General features: G+C 38.7%; 1 long non-coding RNA gene across 1 annotated transcript; it reads right to left on the minus strand.

The window, feature by feature from the left end:
• LOC148125885 (uncharacterized) lies at nt 1–26,927 on the minus strand. The gene is made up of 2 exons (XR_015743611.1): nt 26,736–26,927; nt 1–4,821 (listed from the first exon to the last, which is right to left on the minus strand). It is a non-coding gene; the product is annotated as an uncharacterized LOC148125885 (long non-coding RNA).
• Between the last annotated feature and the right edge of the window lie 976 nt (nt 26,928–27,903).

Below are 27,903 nucleotides of genomic sequence, written 5' to 3' on the forward strand. Positions count from 1 at the left end.
AGTTTTTTATTTTATTTTATCCAGTTATGCATTTTCTTCTCCCCAAAAGCTGGTATTTGTGTACAAGAAAGGAATGCAACTGAAGGTCTTGCATATTTCTCTCCCATGGACTAAAACAAAACTGTAAATCAGAAGCAGAAAGGGAGTTCTTTTGTAATTGTATCTTCAACTATACAAATTTTGCCAGTTCTGTAACAGAAGTAACAGGCTTGTCAAGCATGGACATCTTCAGCAAATGCTCAGTGCAGTCCTAAGTAGAGCATACCAGTAGGTTCAACCTTTTCTTCACCATGGAGCCCCTTTGAATACCATTTGTGGCCATGAACCATGGCCATGGACCCCAAAAACTTAACTCAACATTTAAATCATAAAATAATTTTTTATACCTTTCATTAAATGTCAATTAAATCAAATTTAGTTTTAGTCCTAATCTCATCTTGTAAATGCTCCAATACTGGAAGTTTTTAAGAAGAGATTGGATAATTATTTGTCTGAAGTGGTGTAGGGTTTCCTGCCTAAGCAGGGGATTGGAGTAGAAGACCTCCAAGGTCCATTCCAACTCCGCTATTCTATTCTATCTACTATTTTTTGCAGAATAGCCCTAGGCATATCACTCAAAAGGAACCACAGAATGTTTTGCATGAACCATTCAAATGTAACTCATATATTTGGGCTCTTAAATGCATTACAGTATATGCAGGGTATTTTAGATCGGACTGACTCCCTCAACTCTATCTATCCCCCAGTGAGATCCTATTATTGAACTCCTGTTTCTGATACTGGATGCGTACTTCCCAACTTTGCAAGAAATATTCTACTTCAGGATTTCAAAATCATTTCTTCAAGCCTTCGCCGTGATGACATCCCAGGCTCCCAGGGGTCCACAGACCATAAATTGAGAACCACTGTCATATATTATTCAGATCTACTTCAAAAATTCTAAGTCTAGCTAGGGTAGTAAGCTTCTAAAACGTTTTGGCAGAACATGAGAAGATGAACAAGCTGCATGCTGTTTCGTTCTCTATCCAATCTGGATGCTCCATGATTCACATGAACAAATGAAAAGGGTTATTGTCCTAAATTGTTTATCAAAATAAATACAGATAAAAATAAACATTTCCAACTTGCAAATCTTCCTGATGGGTTTGAGATTGGTTCTCAAACTGCGGTTCATGACATATTTGTGTGGAGAAAGTAGGAGGAAAGTCATTCAAAGTCTGTTCCTGCTTTGCTGAGTAAGGTCACAGAGAAATGGATGGTTTTTAAATAGGCTTAATTGAAAGCAAAATATAGTCTGAGTTTTTAAAATTGGCTAAACATGGAGCGAGACATCCAAAAAACCATTTCAAAAACTATCCAACAATCACAGGAATGCTATGATTGGCAGTTTCCATTGACAAATGATTTCTGACAAAGCATATAATATATTTATAGCTTTTGGAAAGTCTACAGATGTATATATGTTAATGAAGTTCAGTGTTCTTTTATTTATTAAATTTATGTATCAACCATCTCACCCTGAAAAATGACTCTAAGTGGTTATTTTCTCTTACTGAAAAATTCTAGACTTTTACTGCTAATAAAAGTAACTTTTAAAAAAAGGTCAATGAAAATTACTCATATTTACCATTCATATTGTGAAAAGTCATATATCAATGACATATTATGATTATGATGTCCTGGTATTAGAATTTGACAACATCTGCTTTGGATTAATACATCCAGTTTGGATATGAATAATCTCTTGGCCCTGCATATGTCTCCTAAACATTTCCAAACATATTTACTAACTTAATAATTTTTAAAATGAGATGAAAAAATAATTTAGTATAATTTTCATTGAATGTCAAATCAAATTTAGTTTTAGTCCTGATCCCATCTATTGTTTTTTTGCAGAATAACCCCAGGCATATCACTCAAAGGAAAAGATAATTATTACCACAGAATGTTTTGTATGCACTGTTCAAATCTAACTCATATATTTGGGCTCATGAATGCATTACAGTATATGCAGGGTATTTTAGATCAGACTGACTCCCTCAATTCTATTTATGCCCCAGTGGGATTCTGTTATTGAACTCCTGTTTCTGATAGGGGATGGGTACCTCCCAGTTTTGCAAGAAATATTCTGCTTCAGGATTTCAAAGTCATTGTGATGTCAGTATAACCAATGTTGCATAATAATAATATAATGTTGCAGGATCCCATTTGGGTCAGTCACCTGGCCCAGCGGTTTAGTCTTTCAGCTTTTGGATTTGTGCTGGAGCCCATTTTCAGGGAACTTTTTTCTGCTAGAATAACATATTCCAGTAGAGAGAAATTCCCTGAGGATGGGCTTCAGCATGAGTTCAAAGGTTTAGAAGACTAAACCTCTGATTCCGGTGACTAACTCAGATTGGATCCTGAAAAAAGCTATGATTATGATTTTTGGAAAATTAAAAATTAAATTAATTTGTAAAATTAAAAACACTAATTCAGTATAGTATAGAAAAGAGAATGTAATGCATAGGAACCCGTACTATTTTGTCCTGGGAAATTGGATTCCATCAACAAATTAAAAACAACAACAATTTCACACCGATCAATTTCTTTTTCTTCAATCCCACCTAGGCACTTAGTAGTCTGGAAAAAAAGAACCAACCAATGAAGAAAGTTTAAACTTTCTTTCAACTCTGGTTCTCATCTGACCTAGGATGTGCTTTGCTGCTTTTAAATGTAATTCTAAGTTAATTACATGTATTTGCATATCATATTTGATTAGAATCTGAGATCCAGCCTGCATGTCAGGATATGCAAAAGGGCTTCAAAATAAGAAAAAAAAAATAAGGGGCAGGGCGGAATATAAAGTTTGGAATAAGCAATTCATTCACTTCTTATGTCAAATGTTATTTTGCTTCCATTAAAAATGTTATATTTCAGGAAAAAAGACACCTGTAAATGAACATGTTTATTTATGTCTTGAAATAATTTACATGGTCTCTCATCATTCATAGTGATCATAAGCAACTCACAGCAGCCAATAAAATCAGCCCCATAAAAAGACATTATGGTGTGTGATTCCCTTTATTTCATCAGATCATAATATATTTTAGAAGAGAGTTTTATTCTGTTGTTCATTAAATCCAAGCCAAGAAACAGGATTGCATGTCATAATACAATACAAAATAAATAAAAAAACATAAAATATATTAGCAGTTAGAATTTTTCATGATTGATTTAATTTAAGTCCAAATAAAATGTAGACTGGGAACCCTGAAACTGAGAACAGTGGGAAACCATCAGCTCAGAAGAGAATTCCTGAATAATTGACTTTAGAATCGCTGTTGAAAGAAGCAGATTATGAAATGCAAATATCAACCCACAGCACAATTAAGTTACAGGACTGTGCATTGTATTCAGAGTAGTTACATATAAAATATTCTACAGAACACTTTCTAGCAGGCTTTCTGTTAGTCCAAGGCTTTTTATAAAAATTAAAAATAAAAACATTTGGGAGCTAGCATGCTACAAGGCAAAGAATCAGTTTCAAATATTCTTAGAAAGTAAAATGGTAGGTGGAGGTAGCCTAGTAACTGAGTCAATCAATCAATCAATCAATTGATCAATCAATCGCCTCTGAATAGTATGTCTTAGATTTAAAAAATGCATATGACCACCAAATTAGAAATACTTGCATACTGTTACTAAAATCTGGTTACAACGGCACTAAAAGTGACTTATGACTATTTTTCACCTGACGACCTTTATAAGCAGTCCCATGATCATGTGATCAAAATGTCCCAAGGTTATGCAATCCCCTTTTGCAAAATTTTGACGAGCGATGGGGAAGCCAGATTAACTTACCAACTGGGTTACAAACTTATCAACTGCAGTGATTCACTTAACAACTGTGGCAAGAAAGGTCATAAAATGGGACTAAACTCACTTAACAAATGTCTCACTTAAGAAGAGAAATGTTGAGCTCTATTGTAATCATAAGTCGAGGACTACCTGTAATAGTTGTTGTTGTTTTTTGCTGCACAGATAACTCTCTTCATTCTTTCTTTTCTCATTCTATCCTAAGCAAAAAGGAACAAAGAGGAAGAAGAGAGAGAAAGCAGCCAGCTGCAATTATCTGGAGAAGCCACAAGACCCACATGGTCCTCTGAGGGTTTCATTTCTAGTGGATACCCTTGCTGTTGAGATGTCACCTTACTTAGTTGCAACAGCAGACAACTGTGTGGGAACTTTAACCCAACTAGCTAGACCCGACCACAAAGTTAGCTAGACAAGAAGGCTAAAAAATACTTCTATTGAGAGTGGCTATAATAACAGAATGTTGCATGTCTGGTTATGCTGTACCTCATCCTCCTTCTTATAATTCAATAAAGCTGCTTGAGCCACTTCCAAATGATCTTGTTCTGGACTTTAGAAAATGCCCCAGTCCTTTTGGCCTATATATTTCTATCTTGACATATCGCTGTCAAAATCATATTTCTTATCTCTGTAGTAACAACCAGGGTTGTGATTCAACTGGTATAACAACCAGTTTGGTGAGCATGTGCTCTGCATGCTCTGTTCCGCATTTTAAAAAAGCTAATACTTACCTTCAACTGCAGCTGAAGAAAATAGCTGAGGCATGGCAAGCCACTCTGCTGTGCATATCAGCAGTGCTCTAGCAAAAAGACATAAAGACAGGAAAGAGCAGGGGTGGGTGGGTGGGTGGGCCCACATGTCAGAGCAAACCAGTTCAGAGAATAGAATAGAATAGAATAGAATAGAATTCTTTATTGGCCAGGTGTAGTTGGACACACAAGGAATTTGTCTTGGTGCAAATGTTCTCTGTATACGTAAAATAAAAGATACCTTCGTCAAGAGTCGAGAATCATAAGATACAACACTTAATAATAGTCATAGGGTACAATACGCAATCAAATCATATTAGGAAACAGTCAATATAGATCATAAGGATACAAGCGACAAAGTTACAGTCCTACAATCACAAGTGGGAGGGAATGGGTGATAAGGAGTGATAAGAAGATTAACAGTAATAGTAGTGCAGACTTTGTAATAGTTGAACAGTGTTGAACAGCTAATCATCAGAACAAGAGGTTCACCCAAACTGGTCTGAACCGGGAGAATCCCACCTCTGGTAACAACAGCTTGTTCTATTCTTCCTGCTGTGCTATTAATCCACTACAGTGCAGATTATGGTAGTTCTACCTGTTACATTTGTTGTAGACCCAGAACAAGGAGTCAATGGCAAAGGGGTGGCTGGTGGCCCCTGTGCCAGTAGACCCCAAGGCAGCTATTTCTCCCAATACAAGACCATGAAGACCCCATCCCTCACCCCACCCCACCCTGTCTTCATACACTGTTGAAAAAGTATGACAAATAGTGTCTCTGTCCACTTGGAAAAAATAGAGGGTTTTTTCCCCCAAAACTTCCCTAAATGTTACATTACTAATTTAGAAGCAACAAGGAAAAAGTTCATGCTTGTCAACGTTACAGTTTTTAAAAATATTTGAAATATATATTTAAAAGAAATATGGAGACACCCTCACCTTCATTACTTGTTACCTTATACATTCTAGAGAAATAAATACAACCTTCCAAGCCAGCAATCTATCAAATTATTCTGAATATTGTTATAGAAAAGCAGTAGCAAACTTTCTTGGAATGAACATTTGTTTCCAAAAACAAGTAATTAAATGGAGTGAACCTACAAATCTAGATTTTGGACTGTTTGCTTTATCTTCTGGATTTGATTTATTTATTTATTTGGTGTTCTTTAATCTGCCAAGGAATTCACTTGAGATATACAGCTTCTTTTTAGGAAAGTATTAAGAGCAGCAACAGCTGTAAAACTATCAAAGAGCCGTAATGTAATGAGCCTTTTCTCTAAATGCTAAAACTGCCAGCCAAGCCTTTATCCTCCATTCTTGCCAGGATCATGTTATTTTTTATGTTGATAGATAAAGTGAGAAGTCAGCTTAGCCTGTTAGGAAAAGTTTGCTTACCTTATAAGTCAATGTAAGCTTTGGTCAGTGAAAAAGCCACATAATAGCCAAGTACTTTCTCTGCCATATGCAGTTTTAATAGTCTATCCAAACCACACATTATTTGGAGACTAGAGACTCATTGATTTACTAAGCTTCAACTGATTCAAAACAGAGCTGTGTAACTCCAATGGTTTTTTGTTTTTTGGCCTACAAAAGCAATTTATTAAATCCAGTCTCTTCCCCACAAGCAAATCTACATGTGTTTTTAGGGAGGGAAAATTTATTTTTCTGCTAGTTCATTAAGATAAGGATAGAAATTAAGCAACAGGCCTTCTTCAACTCTCTCACTGATTATAGTTGAAAAAAGTGTGTCAAGTGAATTACAGAGAAATACATTGGCTCAAATCCTGCAATTTTATTCTTTAATTGCCACTGTAACTTTATGAATATTTTTTATCTGCAGTGTATTCTATTATGTTAGCAAATGTGAAAGAACCTGATTATAACATATTTTAAATAAATGCAAGTGTGGCTGAAAAATGTAAGATGTTGTACAGCATTTTCCTTCTACAACTAGCAGTCAACTAAGTAAAGAGAAATGTGGGTCAATGACAATCACATCTCTTCCAAAAACATATCATTTGAGTCACAGTGATAAGATTCACATTGCTAGTGACAATGACTTGCATAATTTTTGCTTCCAAGAGACTAACTTTAAACAACAGCCTATTTCTTTATCAAACTAAAGAATTTCTTGACATCATTAGGTAGCATTCCCATTTTGATTTGAAAATCAAAAAAAAGTCTGATTTTGATCTGTTCTAAATCTACTGTATATATAAAAGAGCAGTATTAGGAATCTAGATACTGCCTCTAAATTCAGAATATATCTCATATTTAATTTTTCATAAATTTGACTTACATCTGATGTCTTGCAAAAAGAAGAAGAAAAGCAAGAAAGAGGCTTTGTTGTATTTCTGTGTGAGCTTTCAAGCATCTATGCTTAAGCAGTTATTGGAGCCACAACAGAAACTGAAAAGTACAATGAAACAGTATGAGAACACCAAATACTTTAGAGAAAATTCTTCTGTGTTACATTTTTCTACTGAAAGAGCCATTCATACATAAACATAGAAAAAAGAGAGGGTAAGATTATAATGAAATGTGGGAAAACCATGGAAGACAGGACAAAGAGATGCTACCAAGGGAATGGTCAGACAATGGTCAGTAGGACAGTGGGCAGGGCAGGAGGCTCCAAAGGGATCCTTCTTAGTTTCAGACTGTATTGGAGGTGACCGGAGAATGTTACTATCAGACTTGCAAGATTCTGTCAATGTAGCTTCCTAACAAAGTAAAATTATTTTATCTGGTTGTATTTTCCATTTGGTCAAATTGGTAAGGCTGAGAAAGGTAGAATGAATAGTGAAAAATCCAACAGTAAGTTTGACACATAATTTTCATACAATATATTCAGAATGTAAGAAGTTCCTCAGTAGAAAAAAGACAACTTAAAAATAATCAAAGTCTATAAAACTGGCCATGACTTAGTCTAAGTAGAAAGTGTTTAAGATTTTAGGGGTTTTTTTTCCACCTTCATCCATAATAATATAATCCTGAATTGTTCATTAGTTTATTTGGTGACAATGTAGTTTTGAAAGTACATCTTCATGTTATACATAAACTGTGGAAAGAATTACATAGATGATTCTACACAAAAGGTGCCAGGTTTTGACCTTCCTTGCCAGCATTGGTCAGCTCTGAACAGGATCCGTACCCAGCACAGTGTCTGCCAGGACTCATTGCTTAAGTCTCTACCCTTCAGTGTGACTGTGGTGCTCCTCGACACATGGTGTCCAAATGTCCATAACCACTCATCTAATTGGATAATAATATTTCATGGATAATAATACTATGTGTAAGAACATGAATTTGTTTATTTAGCGTGTTATGTCTGTGGAACTGGTTGGGGTCCCCAACCAGGTCCGCTGTTTGAGCGGGAGCACCAGCAGCTCCCATTGGTTGGCTCCGTTTGACAGCCGGCTATATAAGCCGGCTGTCGAGCAGAGCCGGCCGTTGTCGCCCGCTGGTCTGCAAGTTAGCAAGCAGACGCGACAACCCTTTATTCTTTGCAATAAAGCCTGTTAGTTGTACGCTCTGGTCTCATGCCTCTTCCTTACCATCGCTCTACAACACTGGCGACGAGGATGGGATGGTCGAAGGCTAACCAGACGCGTTTATTCAAAGAGCTGTAAGTCACGGAGAGTGAAGCCACGGGCGCTGTAGCCGCAGCCGCCCCACGCTCGCAAAGAGCGCGAAATTCAAACTGATATTGTTTGAGCTGATTCGCTGAAACGAGCCACAGGCGCCGCAGCCGAGGCCGCCCACGCTCACCAAGAGCGCGATTTTCAAAAAGAGCTACGCAGCCCAGAGAGACAGCCGCAGCCGCGTTCTTTTAAGAGCGCAAATTCAAATAGCGATTGAAGAAGACGAACCTGTTCTTTTCTCCACGATGAGTACTAATTCAGCATTCCCTCCATTCAAACCAAACGAGGAAACATGGGACTCCTACAAAAATCGATTCAGCCATTTTCTTGACGCCATCGGTTTAGCCGACGCTGCGGAGCATAGGAAGAAGTCCTATTTCCTGAGTTACTGCGGAGCCACCGTCTTCGACACCGCTACAGCGTTAGTCACACCCCGCGCCATCAGAAGCGTCCCATGGGACGAGCTACAGGAAGTACTTTCAAATCACTATTCGCCCAAGCCGTCCCAAATAGCCAGAAGGTATGCCTTCAGGGTCAGGAAACAGGCAGAGAGGGAGTCGATCAACGAATACATGGCCGCCCTGAGAACAGCCGCTTTACAGTGCGGATTCAAAGAATATTTGGAAGACATGCTGTTGGACCAGATCGTCTGTGGGGTGAGAGACCTGAGACTCCAGAGGCGTTTACTGGCAAAGAAGGACTTGACTCTAGCCTTAGCCATGGAGGAAGCCCTGGCTGCTGAGCTCTCGGCCCAGTCAGCAGCTAAAATTCAGGGCACTCAATCTAAACCCAACACACCAACTGTCCATTCTGAAGAAGTAATCAGCGAAGATGACCCCACAGACACATCTGACATTAACCGCCTCAAACATCAGAAGCCTTCACAGGTAGGAGCGGGGCAGAGAAACAACTTCACCCCCAAACAACCTCCCATGTGCCTAACCTGTGGAGGCTCCCACCCTAGAGCATCCTGCAGATTCAGAAACGCCATCTGCCTGAACTGCCAAAAGAAGGGTCACATCGCTAGAGTCTGCCAAGCAGGGCGATCTTTACCTCAAAGGCCTCCACCACCTCCTAACTCCCAAAGGCAAGTGGAGGACTGCTATACCTGCTACCACGCTAACCATACTTCCCAAACCCCTGATAAAATTAAAATTTCTGTTTTCCTAGAAGGTAAACCCTGCAGGATGGAGGTGGACACGGGATCCGCGCTCTCAATCATCTCCTGGGATACCCTGAAGAGGATCCAGCCCAGACTGTCAAGGAAACAGCTACAAAGATGCCACTTGATGCTGCGGGACTACCAGGGCAAGAACATTCCTGTCCTCGGGAAAGGCAAGTTCCTTGTTCAATTCCAAGCCTTTAAAGGCCATCTGCCTCTAGTGGTTGTTAATGGTACCCTCCCTAGTCTATTGGGACTTGATTGGTTTCCTTCTCTCGGCCTTAGTGTAACCGGGATCCATGCTGTCTCAACTTCTGATGTAGATACACTATTTTCTGATTTTTCCGATATATTTAGCAATGAGCTGGGTCGCTATTCGGGCACCCTCATATCATTTTCAGTAGACCCCCAGGCAACCCCTCTTCATTTAAAACCACGTAGGGTACCTTTTGCCATCCGTCCCAAATTGGACGCAGAACTAGACAAACTACTTAAGCAAGGGGTGCTAGAACCCACTGATTTCGCTAAATGGGAGACCCCCATAGTCACCCCACTTAAGAAAGATGGCAGTTTGAGAATCTGTGCGGATTACAAAACCACGCTCAACCGCTATCTGCAGGTCAGCGCATACCCTGTCCCCGTTATTCAGCATCTGTTACACACTTTCGAACCCGGCACCATTTTCGCCAAGTTAGACATGTCCCAGGCATACCAACAGTGCCCTGTCGATGGGCAGACAGCGGAATTACAAACCATAGTCACGCACAGGGGGGCATTCAAGTTTACGTGCCTCCAATTCGGGGTCAGCGTGGCCCCAGGCATTTTCCAGTCACTCATGGAGAGGATTCTCCAGGGTCTCCCAGGAGTGGTCCCCTACTTCGATGACATCTTAGTCTCAGCCACGAACCGACCCCAGCTCATTCAGAGAGTCAGGACAGTGCTGGAGAGGTTTAGACAGCATGGCCTTAAACTTAAGAGGGAGAAGTGTGCCATCACCACTAGGCAGGTGGACTTTCTGGGTTATAGAATAGACGCCTCTGGCATCCACCCCATTGAGTCTAAGGTGAAGGCCATCCATGAGGCACCCACACCCACCAACAAGACTGAACTTCAAGCTTTCCTGGGACTCCTGAACTTTTACGCCTCATTCCTCCCGCACAAGGCATTGGTCGCTGAACCATTACATAGGCTACTAGATAAAGACTCGCCCTGGCACTGGGGACCCAAGGAAACCCATGCTTTCAAGTCAGTCAAATCCTTACTCACATCAGAAGCAGTTCTAGTTCAATTCGATCAACGTCTTCCCCTGGTCCTGGCTGCTGACGCATCCCCTTTTGGCATTGGGGCTGTCCTGAGCCACAGACTCCCCAACGGTTCCGAGGCACCAATTGCTTTCTTTTCTAGGACCCTTTCTCCAACTGAGAGGAACTACAGCCAAATTGATAAAGAGGCTTTGGCTGCAGTGGCTGCAGTTAAGAAGTTCCACGAATTCTTGTTTGGCCACCACTTTGAGTTAGTGACTGACCACAAACCTCTTTTAGGACTTCTGTCTGGAGATAAGCAAACCCCGCAGGTACTTTAACCCAGAATGACCAGATGGACCCTGTTTCTGGCCGCTTACTCATTCAAGTTAGTGCATCGTCCCGGTAAGAACTTGAGCCACGCCAATGCCCTTAGTCGCTGCCCCCTGCCAGTCCCAGTCGAAGACCCAGCGCCTATCCACGCCATTTTTGAGGTCAACGAACTCAAGCTCCCAGTGACAGCCGAGGACATCGCGGCGCACTCAAAGAAGGACAAAATCATCGCCCAGGTTCTGGACTGGGTGGGAAGGGGGTGGCCGGAAACTCAATGTACAACTGATTTTGTCCCCTTTAAAACCCGCCAGCAGGAACTGTCAAAGTTGCAAGGTTGTCTATTGTGGGGAACAAGAGTGGTCATCCCAGCCTCCCTTCGAGTGCCCATCCTGAAGGTGCTTCACGAGGGTCATCCGGGCATCGTAAGAATGAAGGCCCTGGCCCGCAGCTACGTCTGGTGGCCCGGCATGGATGCTCAAATCGCCAACTGGGTAAGCTCTTGCCAGCCTTGCCAACAAACCAGGGCTGCCCCTCCAGCTGCCACGCCCACCAGATGGGAGAGTGCAACGCCCCTTGGTCCCGCTTGCACGTCGACCTGGCTGGACCTGTGCATGGCAGGACCTTTTTGGTGGTCATAGATTCATATTCCAAGTGGATTGATGTAGCCTTACTTCCCACAACCACCACCCAGGTGATAGTTAAGGCCCTAACCCATCTATTTGTCACCCACGGGCTTCCTGACACGCTGGTTTCAGACAATGGCCCACAGTTCACATTGTGTGAATTCAGCATGTACACTGCTAACTTGGGCATCAGACACGTCCTTACAGCACCATTCCATCCCGCTAGCAACGGGATGGCAGAGAGAGCAGTTAGGTCAGCCAAAGAGGCACTCGCCAGGTTTGGCCAGGAGGATTGGCACTCTAAACTGTCTCGTTTCCTGCTCAGCCAGCACACAACGCCATGCACCACCACCAACAAATCTCCTGCCGAACTTCTAATGGGGAGACGCCTTAGAACCACCCTGGACAGGCTACACCCCCACTACTGCCCAGACACCCCCTTAGGGTCCGACAGTCTGGTCAGAGACTTCGCCCCACAAGACCTGGTATACGCCAGGAACTACGTGGGGGATCCGTTGTGGGTGCCAGGACAAGTCATCTCAGTCACAGGTCCCAGGTCCTACAGGATCCTCCTAGAGGATGGGCGTTTGTGGCGGAGACACGTGGATCAACTCAGGAGGCGGCGGAAGGGCGCGACAGATACCAACCCATGCCAACCAGCAAGCGCCAATGACGCCTCGCCAGTGCCTGACGCGGATCCCCTGCGGAACCTGGTTTTCCCTGACGAGCGAGAGGACTGGCGGGAGAACCCGAGTTTCCGGCCAGAGTCACCACTCCAACCACCGAGCGACCCAGTTGACCAGCCGGACCTCGAGACTCAGCCGGGCCAACCTGAGCAGGGGTTTTCATCAGCACCACAGGACACTACGCCGGGGCAAACCCACGCCCCGACGACCGCCGAGGCACGTTCCGAAGACCAGAACTTGACACCGGCTGACAGTTCACCCGAACTGCGACGTTCTGGTCGCCAGCGAAGGTAACCCTCGTATCTACAGGACTACGCATGTTCCCAGCTGGGGGAAAGGGGTGTTATGTCTGTGGAACTGGTTGGGGTCCCCAACCAGGTCCGCTGTTTGAGCGGGAGCACCAGCAGCTCCCATTGGTTGGCTCCGTTTGACAGCCGGCTATATAAGCCGGCTGTCGAGCAGAGCCGGCCGTTGTCGCCCGCTGGTCTGCAAGTTAGCAAGCAGACGCGACAACCCTTTATTCTTTGCAATAAAGCCTGTTAGTTGTACGCTCTGGTCTCATGCCTCTTCCTTACCATCGCTCTACAACATAGCGTATGGCATACAGTGTCAGAGAAATCTACAAACGCTAGACACAATGCAGTCCTGACAGGTTAACCACTTCCTGGTTTTATGGGGATGTGGGTGGGGGGATTGCACGCACATGCATAGGGGATGTGGGGGGAGTGCATTGCCTTCTGGATGCTGGCATGCGAGTGCGAGCATGCAAGTGAATGCACAATTTTTGGCACAGGAGCCCAATAAGTTTAGCCACCACTGCCATAGGGGGTGAACTAGTTTATACCAGCTGACTAGCGGCACTTGGGTTGCAGGCTCTTCTAGGTTCTTCTGCACCTTGCATTAGCCAGGTGCAGTGCTGGTTCCTGCTGTCTGCACACATAGCACAGCTAGGTTTTTCCCACTGAGTGGAATCCACTTATCTACTCAGAATATTGCATGCCTTTGATCTGCTGGGTGGGCAGGTGTAAAACATGAAAGCAACATGTTACTTCCAATAAAAGAAGCTCAAGCTGGAAAGCACAAAACAGAAGCTTTTTATGAACTCAGACCCTGCTTCTGAATTCTCTGTTGACATACACTTGGCCTCTGTGAGATTAAAATACTATATAGTCATCTTATTGTTCCGATCCTGCAGATTTTTATTATAGTATGTCAGGCAGATATTTGGGGAATAGCTGTGGCTGCTCACTTTAGCCAATCCAATTGTGTGCTAAATATTTTGTTTGGTTCATTTTCTAAATTGAGACTAGATAAAATTGCAAACTGAGATAGGAAAAAAATTAAAAAGCAAACCTAACAGGTACAGACCATATTTCACTAAGTTTATAAAAGACAATGCTAAAGAGCTGCACTTTGTGATAAATTCCTGCATGAAAAATGTATGTAAAACTTGAGCAGGTGCTTACAAATTTTATCACCCAAGTTTTAGTGTGATCTCTTATTGTTACCAGAAGATAACTTACTATGGCATGTTTCAGGGGAAATTCTGGGAATATAGTTAATGACTGCACTACAAATGGAGAATTATGTCATAATTTTAAATTCATGATTCCAATGTGTCTTCAGGGCTCAGGAATATAGAACAATAAGGTGCTACATTCTTATCTTAAGCACCCTGACTATTACTGTAAAGAAAACAGGACATTTGACGCATTTATCCATTTTGATTCTGAGTTTGATTTTCAGAGAGATATTTTATTGAAGTCTTTTTCATCTTCATATTTGGGATTAACATTTGTAAGCACAAACAAGGGCAGCTAAATACATTTTGCTGAAATAACTTGATGTTCCTCCATACACAGCTCAATATGCAGAAGTTGATTAATCACTGAATCTACTTTTACTTTACAGTAGAATAGCATCTCACTGTGCCTAACAACAACAGACTAAGAGTAAACACAAATTAAAACATATGGCAGATGTGCCCCAATCATACTGTACTCCCTAGCAACTACTGAGTTAGAGTTCATGTTCATGAGTATAAAGACAATTGTACTCAACTGAATTGAACATTCAATAAAGGAGGCACAATTAGCCATCAATAGACACATAGACATAAGCAATATCTATGTATTGTGCAAAAGAGCAATAAACAAGCTAAAAAAGACGCAAAAAAAACTCTAAAACACCCACCACCACCAGCAATTGCTACCCAAACAAGCATAGATTAAATTCCAAGATTAATTTCAGACTAACAATCAAGTAAACAATATCTGTCACTGGTCTGAGATGGTATAAGTCCACAATGGTGAACCTATGGCATGAGTGCCAGAAGTGGCACACAGAGTCATTACTGCCAGCACCCAGAGCATGTCTACTGCACATGCGCATGCGCCACCCACCCAACAGCTTATTGTCAGGTATCTGACATGCATGCATGGGGGACAGGAGTGTGCGGGAGATGCACACATTACTTTCTGGGTGTAATTATCAGCACAGGAGCCCAAAAAGGTTAGCCACCACTGGTATAGGTTCTCTTGCCTGAGCAGGGGGTTGGACAAGAAGACCTCCAAGGTCCCTTTCAACTCTGTTATTCTGTTATTCCAATCATGGAACTACCAAACAATCCAACAGTAAACAGACTGACCAAAGAAACTCTAAGATTATCCCCATTAATACTGACAGAGCAAGCCATTAAAATATAAACTCAAAGCAAACCCACTTCTGACTAGTTTTGTTATAATGAAACATTTGCAAGAAAACAACAAAGCTCAGAGAACACTAAGGACCCTTGAATTAAACATAAATGGAAAATCTTTTCAAACCTCTTCTTATGATGCAAAGTCCAGAATGAGGGCGGGAAGGATTAGCACACATATTTGAAGGGCATGGCAAAGGGATAGGTAGGTTGCCATGCTATACATTAATCAAGTGTAGGTCTAAAGATAATTATGTAATTACATGTCAGCTGGAATGAGAAGTGTCATCTTTGTCTTGTTTTCCCAAGGAACTATTGGTTTTTCAAAGTAAAAAATGTAACGACATTTCCCCCTACTAAGTTGCAGCTATATCAGTTCGTTCTGTGAAATTACAATGCTGATAAGCCAATGAAATAGAAGACTTTATTTAAGCTTTGTTTAAGGACATCTATTACACATTCTAAAAATTGTACTTCCCAGACTCAGAAAAAAAAGGATAACATCTGGGCAATGTTCTGCTTTGGAATTTTAGTCATAAAACAGCTGGATGCACACATTTCAGTCAATGAAGTATTTAGTGAGAAGTAAACGTTTGCTGTTTGTGTATTTGCTCTATAGATAGATAACCTGGCAGTGTTGATTGAACAGTCGGAGCCAGAAAGCTAAGACTTACTTGCTGGATTACTCTTTTTTACAGTAATATCACTTGCTGCAGAGTGATATTATCTTCCATGAACCTTGATTTAAAATATAATTCAGTAGAGTGAGTGAAAAGAAAGGCAGAAAAACATACAGATCTCATCAACAATACTTGCCTAACCATATGTCCTAAAATTTCATAGTCTCCATGAACCCTGAGCTGTGCCTCCCATAGCTTAAATCATCCCTCTCTAAAGCCTAATGATAGGCTTTGGGGGAGGCTGAATACAAGTGATAATAGTTGAGGAATCAGCCAATGCCTTTTAAGTTAATTACTTGTTTAGCTTGGCTGATACAGATGTTAAATTTGGGGAAGGAGTATGGGGAAAAACAATGATCTTTTATTACCATAAACTAAGGCTTTGAGGAAAAACAAGAAATGATTCATTCAGACCACATGAAGAAAATGTTACTTTAGGGCCGTGTTGTTGGGCTTGATATTTTGGGTTTATGGTGTGTATGATTAATTTTCAATTAAAAAAGGATATTTACTAGCACTGATATTTTATTCTCCATTGTAACTGAACTATCAGGATCTTATGGAAGATCTACGGATGGCTTGCAAAGGATCAGCAATTATTTTTAATTCCCTGAAATGAAATGTAATTCTAATTACTAGTATATGTCTAAAATAAAGCTTGAAAAGTAACTTTTGTCAAATGATGGTGAACTTCATTAAGTTTTTAATCACCAAAAATGGATTCTTGGTCACAGATTTATTTTATTTTAACTTATGACTACAATAAATCAGATTTCATGGGGTATATGTCACATTTGAGGGGAGTAACAAAACAATTTACCTTGTAAGCTGCTTTGAGTTGCCATGGGAGTATAAGCAACAATATAAATAACAATAACAATAATAATAATAATAATAATAATAATAATAATAATAATAATAATAATAATAATAAACAACCATCCTACTTGGAACAGCTTATATCCTCCAATGCTACCTTAACAGTTCTAGGTGCTTGGTTAGAACTCAAGCTGTTGAACTATCAACCAGCCCCCAAGGCTGTGAATCTCACTAAAGATTTAATAATAATAATAATAATAATAATAATAATAATAATAATAATAATAATAATAATAATAATGATGATGATAAATAATAACTATTATCATCATTATCATTGTTATCATCATTTTCATTATTATTATTATTTGGCAGATTATGTGTAAGACAGTGTTGAACCAGCTTTGATGGAGGTCAACATGAGGAAGCTGCTCAAAGTGCAGCAAACCAAGAATCAATATAGGAAACAGGGATGCAAACTCGGGCTGACAGCTGGTGTAACAAAGCACTGCATGGACACTTCCTTGAAAAGATCCAAGGAAAAGTAGATAAGGAAAAGACCTGGTTATGGCTGACCAACGGAACACTGAAGAAAGAAACAGAAGGCCTGATTCTTGCAGCCCAAAAACAAGCCATCAGAATGAATGTAATCAAAACCAGAATAGTAAAATCTGCTGATGACCACAAATGCAGACTCTGCAAGGAAGCAGATGAAACCATTGATCACATACTGAGCTGTTGCAAGAAAATAGCTCAGACTGACTACAAACAACGTCACAACACAGTCGCTCAGATGGTCCACTGGAACTTGTGTCACAACTACCATCTGCCTGTAGCAAAGAACTGGTGGGATCATAAGCCTGAAAAAGTGGTCAAAAATGAGCATGCAAAACTACTGTGGGACTTCTGAATACAGACTGACAAAGTTTTGGAATGCAATACTCCAGATATCACGATTATGGAGAAGAAAAAAGTGTGGATTGTCAACATTGCCATACCTAGTGACAGCAGAATCAACGAGAAACAACTTGAAAAAGTCACCAGATATCAGGACTTGCAAATCGAACTGCAGAGACTCTGGCATAAACCAGTGCAGGTGGTTCCAGTGGTACTTGGCACACTGGATGCTGTGCCAAAAAACCTAGGCATGCACTTAAAATCAATTGGCACTGACAAGATCACCATTGGTCAGCTGCAGAAGGCCACCTTACTGGGATCTGCTTGCATAATCCTCCAATACATCATGCAGTACTAAACACTTGGGAAGTGTTTGACTAGTGATTTGTGATACGAAACCCAGCATAGTTATCTCATTTTCTGTGTATACTGTCATTATTGTATAATAATAATAATTTTTCCGAGCCTGAAATCTTACCACCACCACCTTAAATTGTGGAATAGAGGACATATTTCAAAACTGCTATGATAGGCTATATTTCATAGACAGATATATACATTTTTACCTCTTCCTAAATTCTCTGAACTGGCTCAATATTTGTGCAGCTCCAGTATGCTGATGAAATGTCACAAGGCCAAAAACACTGCTTGTGTCGAAGGAAATTTGGCATTTTTCACCGGCATATAAATTTGAATACCTTCTAAAGGGGCCCTTGCTTGGCAGAGAAGCAAAGAGGCAGCATAGAGGAAAGGGGACCTAAAAATGACCTTTCCAAGTGAAGACATAGAACTAAAGAGGTACAAATATATTATTCAACATAGATATATAACCAATTGTTAGTAAGATGACAACAGCTGTCGTGTGGTAATTCACATACCATATTGTGGAATGCATTTGGCAAGCAAAATGAAAGTGCCAAGAAAATCCTGTCAGTATTGATAAATAGTGACAGGATTTCCTTGGCACTTTCATTTTGCTTGCCAAATACTATCTAATAATATTTCTTCAATTCAAAAATCAAACCAAAATGCTGAACTTTATTAATTTTTAATATATTTTAATTAAATTCTATAGGGTTACCCTATCCTTTCTTGTTTCCATTGTGCTGAAATTATAACATTTAGGATCAGAGACAGTATTAGCTTAACCAACTTGGCCAGGTCCCTAATCAAATTTATTTTAGCCATAATAGAAAAAATTGTAATTTCCCCCCCTTCCTGTTTATGTTTTTGACCCAACAATGCACAGTACTCATGAAAAGTTCTACCAGTAGACACCTAACTAGAAAATAAGTGAGACAGATGGACAGACAGATTTATCTCTAAAATCAAGCGTCTATGGAGATTCTCAATCATCCAGATCATGATTGTTCCAATGGTGCTTTTCAAAAAGCAACTGGACTTTCTTGGTTTGTTTCTTGAAAACATTTCACTCCTCATCCAAAAAGCTTATAATTATGAACATATAGTTAGGAAAAACTGAAGAAACTTCTTGAATGAGAACTGAACTGTTTTCAAGGGAAAAAAACCAATAAAATCCTGTTGTCTTTTGAAAAAAAAAAAAACCTTTGGGATTCCAAAATCAAGAATAGCACTCCAGAAATCCTGCCTCTGGTCAAATACAGAATATGATAGACTGCAGACCTTGCTCCTCAGCAAATAGTTTCTGCACCAAACTGTATGCAAACAATGAATATGCAACAATGTCCCCAAAGTATATTAATTGTAATTCAATTGAAACAAATATGTCCTGCCATAATGGAAAAAAATAACTAACTGGCATTCTGGATTTTGATTCACTCAATAATTGTTTTCCTTCTCCATCTTCTGCCTGCAGTTTCGTTTCATTGAGGATTTCCCCAATTTTCCAGAGTTGACTTAAGGACACAAAGTAGCTTTAATGGAGAGAGCAGATTTTATTAACCAGTGATGTCTTTCCATTTACTTCCTTACGTAGTTGTTTTGAGAATGTATAAAAAAAAAAAGTTCCATGACTACATTTCCTTTCTGACAGTCACTATTCGTTTTATGATTTACTATTCATTGGTGGAAAGAATTATTGGACTCTGCCCATGGTCTGTCCACTGTTGATAGGCAACTTCAAAGCTTTGTTTTCCCCTCATATATTTTCATTATCTGTCAACTCAATAGCGACTACAAACCTTTCAAATGCTGTCGGCCTTCAAATAAGATACTCTCTTATGTAAAAGTAATCACATGAACATCCTGATTTCCACTGATGACTTAAGAAAGGAATTAAATGGGCCTCAGAAAGAATACTAACAGAGATGAAGCATAAATCATTTATTCTCAAATCTGGAATTTTCAGGTTGTATAATGTTATACTTTGCTGATTCTTAATATATATATTTTACTTGTAATTTATACCATCCATATTCTCCCTGTGGCAACACCAATTAAGACTCTAAAGAATGATTGCAATGTGTTTGCGGGGTTTTTGCTTGTATTGAAGGTAAGTCTTAAGAAAGAAGACATAGATATATAAAATCCAATATTGGTACAGAAAATATGAATAGTTGTTCCCTCACACACAATATTAAATGTTGGTGTCATTTTGACTGGGAGTTAAATTTGCATAGTTGATAATACCATCTGTTGTGGATTCTTTGGGGCTTGTTATTCCTCCCAGTAATCAGAAGCCTTTGACCTTTGAAAAGTCGATCCAGTGTAGGAAGGGAATGTGCATATTTGATTTTCAAACAGAATATATCAACTCTTCTGATGCATAGTTGGAAACTTCATAGGGGTCTTCTCAGTGAGATATCATTGCCTGCTATTACCGTTAAAAAGATAATATAGCTCATACATTACTTTCTATTTTGGCTACGAGGACAATGATAAAAGTCTCAGAGAAAGGAAGCTTCCTAGGATTAGCTAAATCTGCAATAAAATAAAAATTTCAAAATCTCTTAAATATGTGGAAATCTGTAGCAACTCACTGAAGATGAGAGTTTGAAATTAAATAGAAATGGAGTTTCTAAGAAAGAAGAAAGCACTCTTTAAAAACAATAGAGATTACTGCAATTTAATCATTTATCTGAAAGGAAGGTACCCCTTTCCACTTCAAAAGGAAGAATAAATTATAAATACCGGCAAAAGTCTGTCATGTTCAGCCTTTCTTCCTAGGATTGCCAACTCCAGCTGAATCCTCTCTCTGTCTCAGCACCAGAGATTGTGTGCTGCAGCAGAATAAAACAGGACAAGCTCAGGATCCAAAAAGAACTTGACAGTCTTGAACAATGGGCTCTATCCAATAACATGCAATTTAATGTGGAGAAAAGCAAGGTTTTACACCTAGGAGGGAAAAACCAAGGGTACAAGTACAGATTAGGTGAAATTAAGATGATTAAGGGACAGAAGATTAAAGCATATTAAGAACAGGAATTGTGTATGGCCAGTCTAGAGAAAAGAAATCTAGGAGTGATGTGGTAACAGTGTTCTAGTATTTGAGGGGCTGCCACAAAGAAGAGGGGGTCAACTTATTTTCCAAAGCACCATAAGGCAAGATAAGAAACAATGAATAGAACCTAATCAAGGGATTAAGGAGAAACTTCCCAACAGTAAGAACAATTAAGTAGTGGAACAGCTTACCTTAAAAGTTGTAAGTGCTTCATCATTGGAGGTTTTTAAGAAAAGTCTGGGCCCATCTGAAATGGTATAGGGTCTCCTGTTTGAGCAGAGGGTTAGATAGAAGACCTTCAAAGTCCCTTCCAGTTCTATTCTGATTGAAAGAAGGACCTTTAAAACACCAGAAGAATGGGGAAATAATTTTCATCAAACTGTAGATCCACCTCCACTCTTCCAACTTTTGTTTTGGAGGCCTCATTTCTTGTCAGCAAAATATCCTCTGAGAGTCAGCCTTTGCTGGAGAATATGTTATTTATCCATTAGCTGTTTCTTTAGGTAGGACATTGTACCTTTTACTATCATAACTAAAACTTCCTTGCTTTATCAAAAGTCCCCAAAAATTTCTTCTTTGCACACCATGGGGATTTTCTCTACAATACAAAGAGTACCTTTAAATGTATATTTTTTAATCTGATGTACTGCACAAAGTTTCTGTGTTCAATTTATTTATTTTAGCAACCCATTTCTTACCTTTGGGAGTGTCATCCAGGCCCCAGGGTGCATCACAATTAAAAAAATAAATAAAAGCCAAAGCCAAACTAGTGCCAACTCAAGCTGCATTTTGGTTTTCTTTAATTTGTGATTTATTTTGGGGATGTATATCTCATATTTAGAGCCAACGAAATACGTCTTATATCAGCTAACAACCATTAAAAATAGAATAATACATACTAAATAAATTAAATTAATGGCAAATGTAGTTAACAATAAATCCTGGCAAAAGATTAATGTCTTGGGATTTCTTTTGTAGGTACAGAGTGAGGGTCAAAGTGGTTTTATCTTTTTAAAAGTGCATTAGTAAAAATAATGAATCTTACTTGCTCTAAAGCTTCTTATTTTCTCCTCACTGTGTTTTCTAATCTAATTCCAAAATTAGAGGTAAATTTGCAGGATTAAAAATTGTAGTTGTTAGTTTTTTTATTTATTTAAAAAATAGCAGGTGGGAAATAATGCATAAATAGGCTTAAATTCTAAAGTTCAAAACATATACTTCCCACCCTTTCAGGCTCCTGGTTATACTAAAAATCCAGTGCACAGTCTTAACTTTAAGGAATGTTATTTGGAGTAGATTGAGATAAGGTCATTTCTCCAGGTTTAAATTCCCTTCTGTATTTTGTTTTGCTTTGCTTTGTTTTAGCAGAGACATTTTCAGTGAAATAAACGCCACAAAATAACTATGAGAGGGAATGGGAAGATACAGAATTGAGTTAGACCATATTAGAACTCCAACCCAGTTTTGGGGAGGTTCCAAATGCAGGTAGAAAATTAGGCTAGGTAGAAGTGTGTTGTTTAAGGGACTGTGATTCAAGCAAAATACTATCAACTCAACTTTGCCGTTCAAGGGAAAGGAAGTGAAAGGTAAGATGAGGGTGAAGTTCCCATCAAAAACAAGCTGCCTGACTCCACAGTTCTAAATGCAAAGTTATAAAATTTTAGTCTGCATTATAAATGACCTTGTCTTTCCAAGAAAGGCAAACAGAATACCTGGAAAGCAATATTTTGATTTAACCAAAATTTTTCCTTTAATTTTCGTTCTTGGTAGTGCTATTATGATTAATGTTCAAATTCGAACAGAGGCTTTTGCTGATGCTTACCATAGAAAGAAGCCTGTGAGACAGTTAAACTCGAATCTGAAGTGAGATGAATTCTGCACTGAATTATCTGTACAAAATGGATTCTAAACTGCTAAATGAAACTGACTTCAGAGTTTGCTATATTAGATGGAATACAGACATTACTTTGTCCCATGGAATGTATTTCTGACACCGTGCCTTACTTGAAGATAAGAACACAATTGCTACATTTTGATACATATAAATCTACCTAGATATTAAATAAGGCTAAGAGTAGTTACTTATGCAGTATTAAGAAATTGTTGTTTTGTGAGACATTTCATTATTGTTTTATTTATTCATCATTTTTACAAATATTATACAGTCACATTAATCTGTCCAATATTTGCAAAACTCACACTGCAAATATTAATTTTGCACTTTTGCTTGCATTAAACATTTTGCTTCTGATCTTCATTTCCAGCTGCCTATCACTTTTCCTTCCAAACAGAAATTCTGGAATTTGTTTTCAACTCACAGGCCTGAAAAGGGTTGGGAGGAATGACTTTTTTGTGGTTATATAATTGTTTTAAATTTACAATATTTCTGCATAAATATGACATAAAAAATGATCTGCTCTGCACACAACCCCTAAAACTAAATAAAGACAAAGCAAATCAGCCAAAAACATTATTGTTACTTACTGATTTATTGAGGAAAATGATACAAACTTACATATTTGTATGTGGCAAATGTATGTGAACCTTCATTGCTTTATTTGAAATGAAAATAAAACCAGGAACTTCATTCAATGGGGTGATACTCAGGTGAGAGTTTGGGAGGTCCTGACTTATCTAAGGATATAAGAATTTTAGCTATCTGCTATCAGATTCTGCTCTGTACAACACAATGATGTGAAATTCTGTTGTGGCTTGAACAAGGGAGTTTTCTGAGGACATTCCAAAAACAGCTTTTGATGCTCACCATGCCTGACAAGGTTACAAAACTATTTTAAATGGTTTGGGCTCCACCAATCCAGTATAAGGCAGATTGTGTACAAATTGATGCCATTCGGTACCAACATTACCCTACTCAGAAATGATCGACTTTTTGGCTTCTATGAAAAGGGATAAGCTTGTCAAAAGGCAAAGAATACTTTCAGCATAAGACCCCTATCTCATTTGTGAAACACAGTGGTGGTGATATTCTAGTCTGGACCTCTGGACGTGACGATGGTTTGCCATCATTGAAGGAATTAGGAATTCTGAATTGTAATAGAAAATTCTACAGAAAAATATCAAGGTATCTGTCCATTAACTGAAGGTCAAGAAAAAGTGGATCATGCAACAAGAACACAAAAGTTGTAAAACCAAAGAATGGTTAAAGCAAAATAAAGTTTAGAATGCCCAAGTCAAAGCTGTGACTTTAATCCTTTAGAAATATTGTGGGAGAACATGAAGTGAGCAGTATGTATGAGAAAGCCCACCGACACCCCTGAAATGGAAGCTGTTCTGTAAGGAGGAACAAGATAAAATTCCTCCGGGCTGATGTGGAGGACTGATTAATGGTTATTGAAAATGTTTAGTTGTGGTTATTGCTGTCCAACCAGTTACTGAAAGGAAAGGGTCACCTACTTTTCCACACAAAATATGTAGCTTTGGATCTTTTCCTGAATCAATTAATCAATATGTTTTGACTCATTTATTTAACTGGCTTCTCTTTGTCTAGTTTTAGAACTTCTGTAGAAAAATGTTTAAGGCATATTTATGCAGAAATATTGAAAACTCAGAAGCACTTCTGTATATTAAATGTAAGGCAACAGCACTTAAAATATGCCAGTCCAGACAAGTAAAATAAGACAAGAGCAATCATGTTTGAATTCTGTGCCAATCTCATGGTACCTCATAAGCCATGAAAAAAATTAATCAGAATAGATATTTGCCAGCTATCCATCAAAATGTTTATTTCCTTAATGACATGACTAACACTTTCCAAAGAAACATGTTAGGCTTTTAAAGAAAATGTAATAATTAGTTTTATGAAATCATAAAAGCTAGTACATTTATTAAATAGGCATTCATGGATTAAAGTCCACTTGTAATAATAAATGTGTTCTTCTTAAGATGACCTGAAATCCTTTATTGTAAAAATGAAGAATGTGAACCTATAGATTTGGAGTACTTTTTTTAAATGGTGTGGTGTGAGGTTACTACTAGTCCAGCTGTGGGGAATAGTGATTGGTATTTGTTTAAATCAGATGGCTATGTGATTAGATCTGGGGAAATTGGATGGATGAAGGGACAATGAATAAAAATAAGGAGGGAAGATGAGATTGTTTTGACTTTCTACTTATGAAAGACACAGAAATCTTGACACAGTCTGTTTTGTTACGCAAACAGAAATTGGCTTCATTTTTCCTCTTAATTTTGTTCATAAGCAGCTGATCTGCATTCTGAGTGTGTTTTGTCTGAACCTTGTTGCAATAAGAGTCAATCCAGGAGACTTTTGGTGAGAATTGTAACAACAAATAACACTTTTCAGTTGCAACTGAATAGTCTTTTATCATATGTATCTCAGGACTACATACAGTGGTAGGATTACTACCGGTTCTGGGGGTGCGGCTTGGTGGGCATGGCAGGGGAAGGATACTGTAAAATCTCCAGTCAGAAGTGGTATTTGTTGGTTCTCCAAACTACTCAAAATTTCCTCTACCAGTTCTCCAGAACTGGTCAGAATCTGCTGAATATCACCACTGACTACATACTGTTACATCATTTGGTAAACTACTGAATTGCAAGAGACAGCTTCACAATACACACATACAAAAAAAAAATCCTTCATATTGTAACAGTCTTGCATACCACTATTGTTTTATTTCTGAATTCCTCCAAAAAAAGTTGAAGACAATGGTATTCTATTGACCTCTAAACACTGAGCAAGAGGAAAGAATAATATTCAATCATTGTCTTATCCAAAGTTGCTGAATTTCCTCTACCTATTCCATACGAAAGGGGAGTATAAAATAAATCACTTGGGAGTTCCATCCACACTCTTATTTCATATAATACACACATATCTGATGAAAGGGACAGAGGGAGGGGAATAGAAGCAGGGAGGTGAAGAAGAGGCACAAAATTGTCAAAGCTACTTTCTTCTTGAAATATTTGCTAAAATGGTGGAAGCCAAGAAATGGGGAATTGGATAACCAACAAGGTCTAAAGTTTTTCATAGAAAATATTATTATTTTTATTTTGGTTTCAAATAGTTGGACCTGGATTAGACATAAATCTATTCATTCTCAAACATAGATAACAATATGTGATAATAGATCCAGAAGTTCTTTGACATGGGACTGAGTTCTTACGTAAATTTCCCACTAGATTTTTTTTTTCATTTTACCCACTAACCAGAAGCAGCATAGAAAATTTCTTATTGTGCCTAGAAATATCTCCTGGCCTCTGATATGTTTTCAATCATTTTCTCTTGACATTATACTGATACACATTTCAGCCCGCTGGGTTGTAGCTATGATTCCCCCACCCCAAGAATATTATGCATAATACAATTGGTCTCTTCAACTGTTTTAAAGGTTATTTCCTTGTTTTCTTCAAATATTGTTTATTGGATTAGAAACGTTCAACTAAACTATTTTAAATATTATTGCCATTGTTATTAATTTCTATATTGTTTTCCAGTTATTAACCACAAGTGCTTTACAACATTTCTTTAAAAGTATGAGATATATTTAAAAATAGAATGGTAAAATACAGTGAAGCTTGACATCAAGACCAAATATGAAAGGAATATCAAAAAAGATCAACATTTAACAGTTCATGAAATTATACTATAGAAGATGCTTTGTGCACCTCCAAAGCCACCAATCCCCATCTTATATTATTTCTCATAAATATTGTAGGGCAGTAATCTGATTGAAAACCTCTGAAAGATCAAGCAGCAGAATTTTAAAAAACTAAAGACCCCTATTTTAAGATTACTCCTGCATGAAAACAACCATATAGTTTTCTTAATAATAAGGAAGAGAGACAGTTTGGTTTAATAGTTAAGGCACCAAACTAGAAATAAGGAGATGGTAAATTCTAGTCCCACCTTGAACAGAAAGCAACTGGGTGATCTTGGACCACTCATTTACCCTCAACACTAGGAAGAAGTCAATAGTAAAGCACTTCTGAAATCTGACCAGAACTTGTCCATGCACAAAACCAGTAGGTGACCTTGGGGCCATCACTTTCTCTCACTCTTCGAACAAAGCAATGACAAATTACATCCAAAGCCTTGCCAAGAAAACTGAAAGGACCTGTCCAGGCAGTAGCCAAGAGTCAACACTGACTTGAAGGCATACCCTCCCTTACCCTCCCTTAAGAAGCTTAATTTTTTGATTACCTAGTCTTACAGCCATGACATTTCCTGATTTCCCTCATATCCAGGTATCAGCCAAGCCTGATTCTTCTTACTCTTGCAAATCAGCCAAAATTGTTAAAGGCTGCCACTTATTATAGAAAATGTTGTAATGCCTGAAATCCTATTCACATTTTCTTTGGAGTAACACTTCTCCAATTTAATGGGTTGGTTTTCATGGAAAACAGCTTGAATGTTATTTCTGTTTCAAACACATTGCCTGTTAACAGAACATGTTCATTCATGGTTAATTAGTTGATTTAATTTGTGGGTTTGAATGACATACTGAACTATGGATTATCCACATAAGGGTAGGTGTGAAGGATATACTGGGTTAATTTCAATTTGTGAGAATTTCACCATTAAATGTTTTAGATAAGCCTTATCTATTTCTCCCTTCACAATATGGTATAATTTAGAAACCATACTCATTAAGCAATCCAGGTTGAATGAGCATTCAATCTGGATTCCAACAGGTATGGTATTTTAGATATAACCATTCACAATTTTCAGATATGGCCATGCAGATTAGGAACTTGGGAAGTTGTGGTCCCAGGTCTTATAGAAGGCACAAGATTGAAGCAAATTGCCAAAGACATTGTATAAAATAACTGAAGGACAGCATTTTATTTTCATGTGTAAGGATTTGTTATATGCGAAGTCTTGTTCCAAAACTTTTTCTGTCACACTACCTTAGCTCAACTTTAAATAGATCTGGCTTCAATAGATTGTGAAGAAGAAATGGCATATCTTTGAGATCAACCCATATGACTCTGTTGTAATGAAGTTTCTGTAGGTTGCTCTTTTCAGCCAACCCAGTTATTCATTCTGCCTACAAATCTAAGTTGACAGGTATTGATCTTCTTGAGCCCCGAATGACATTTATTATGAAATTTACAAGC

This window comes from Pseudonaja textilis, chromosome 4 (assembly GCF_049901715.1).
Source record: "Pseudonaja textilis isolate UNSWEBS1 chromosome 4, rPseTex1.2, whole genome shotgun sequence".
NCBI classification, from domain to species: domain Eukaryota; kingdom Metazoa; phylum Chordata; class Lepidosauria; order Squamata; family Elapidae; genus Pseudonaja; species Pseudonaja textilis.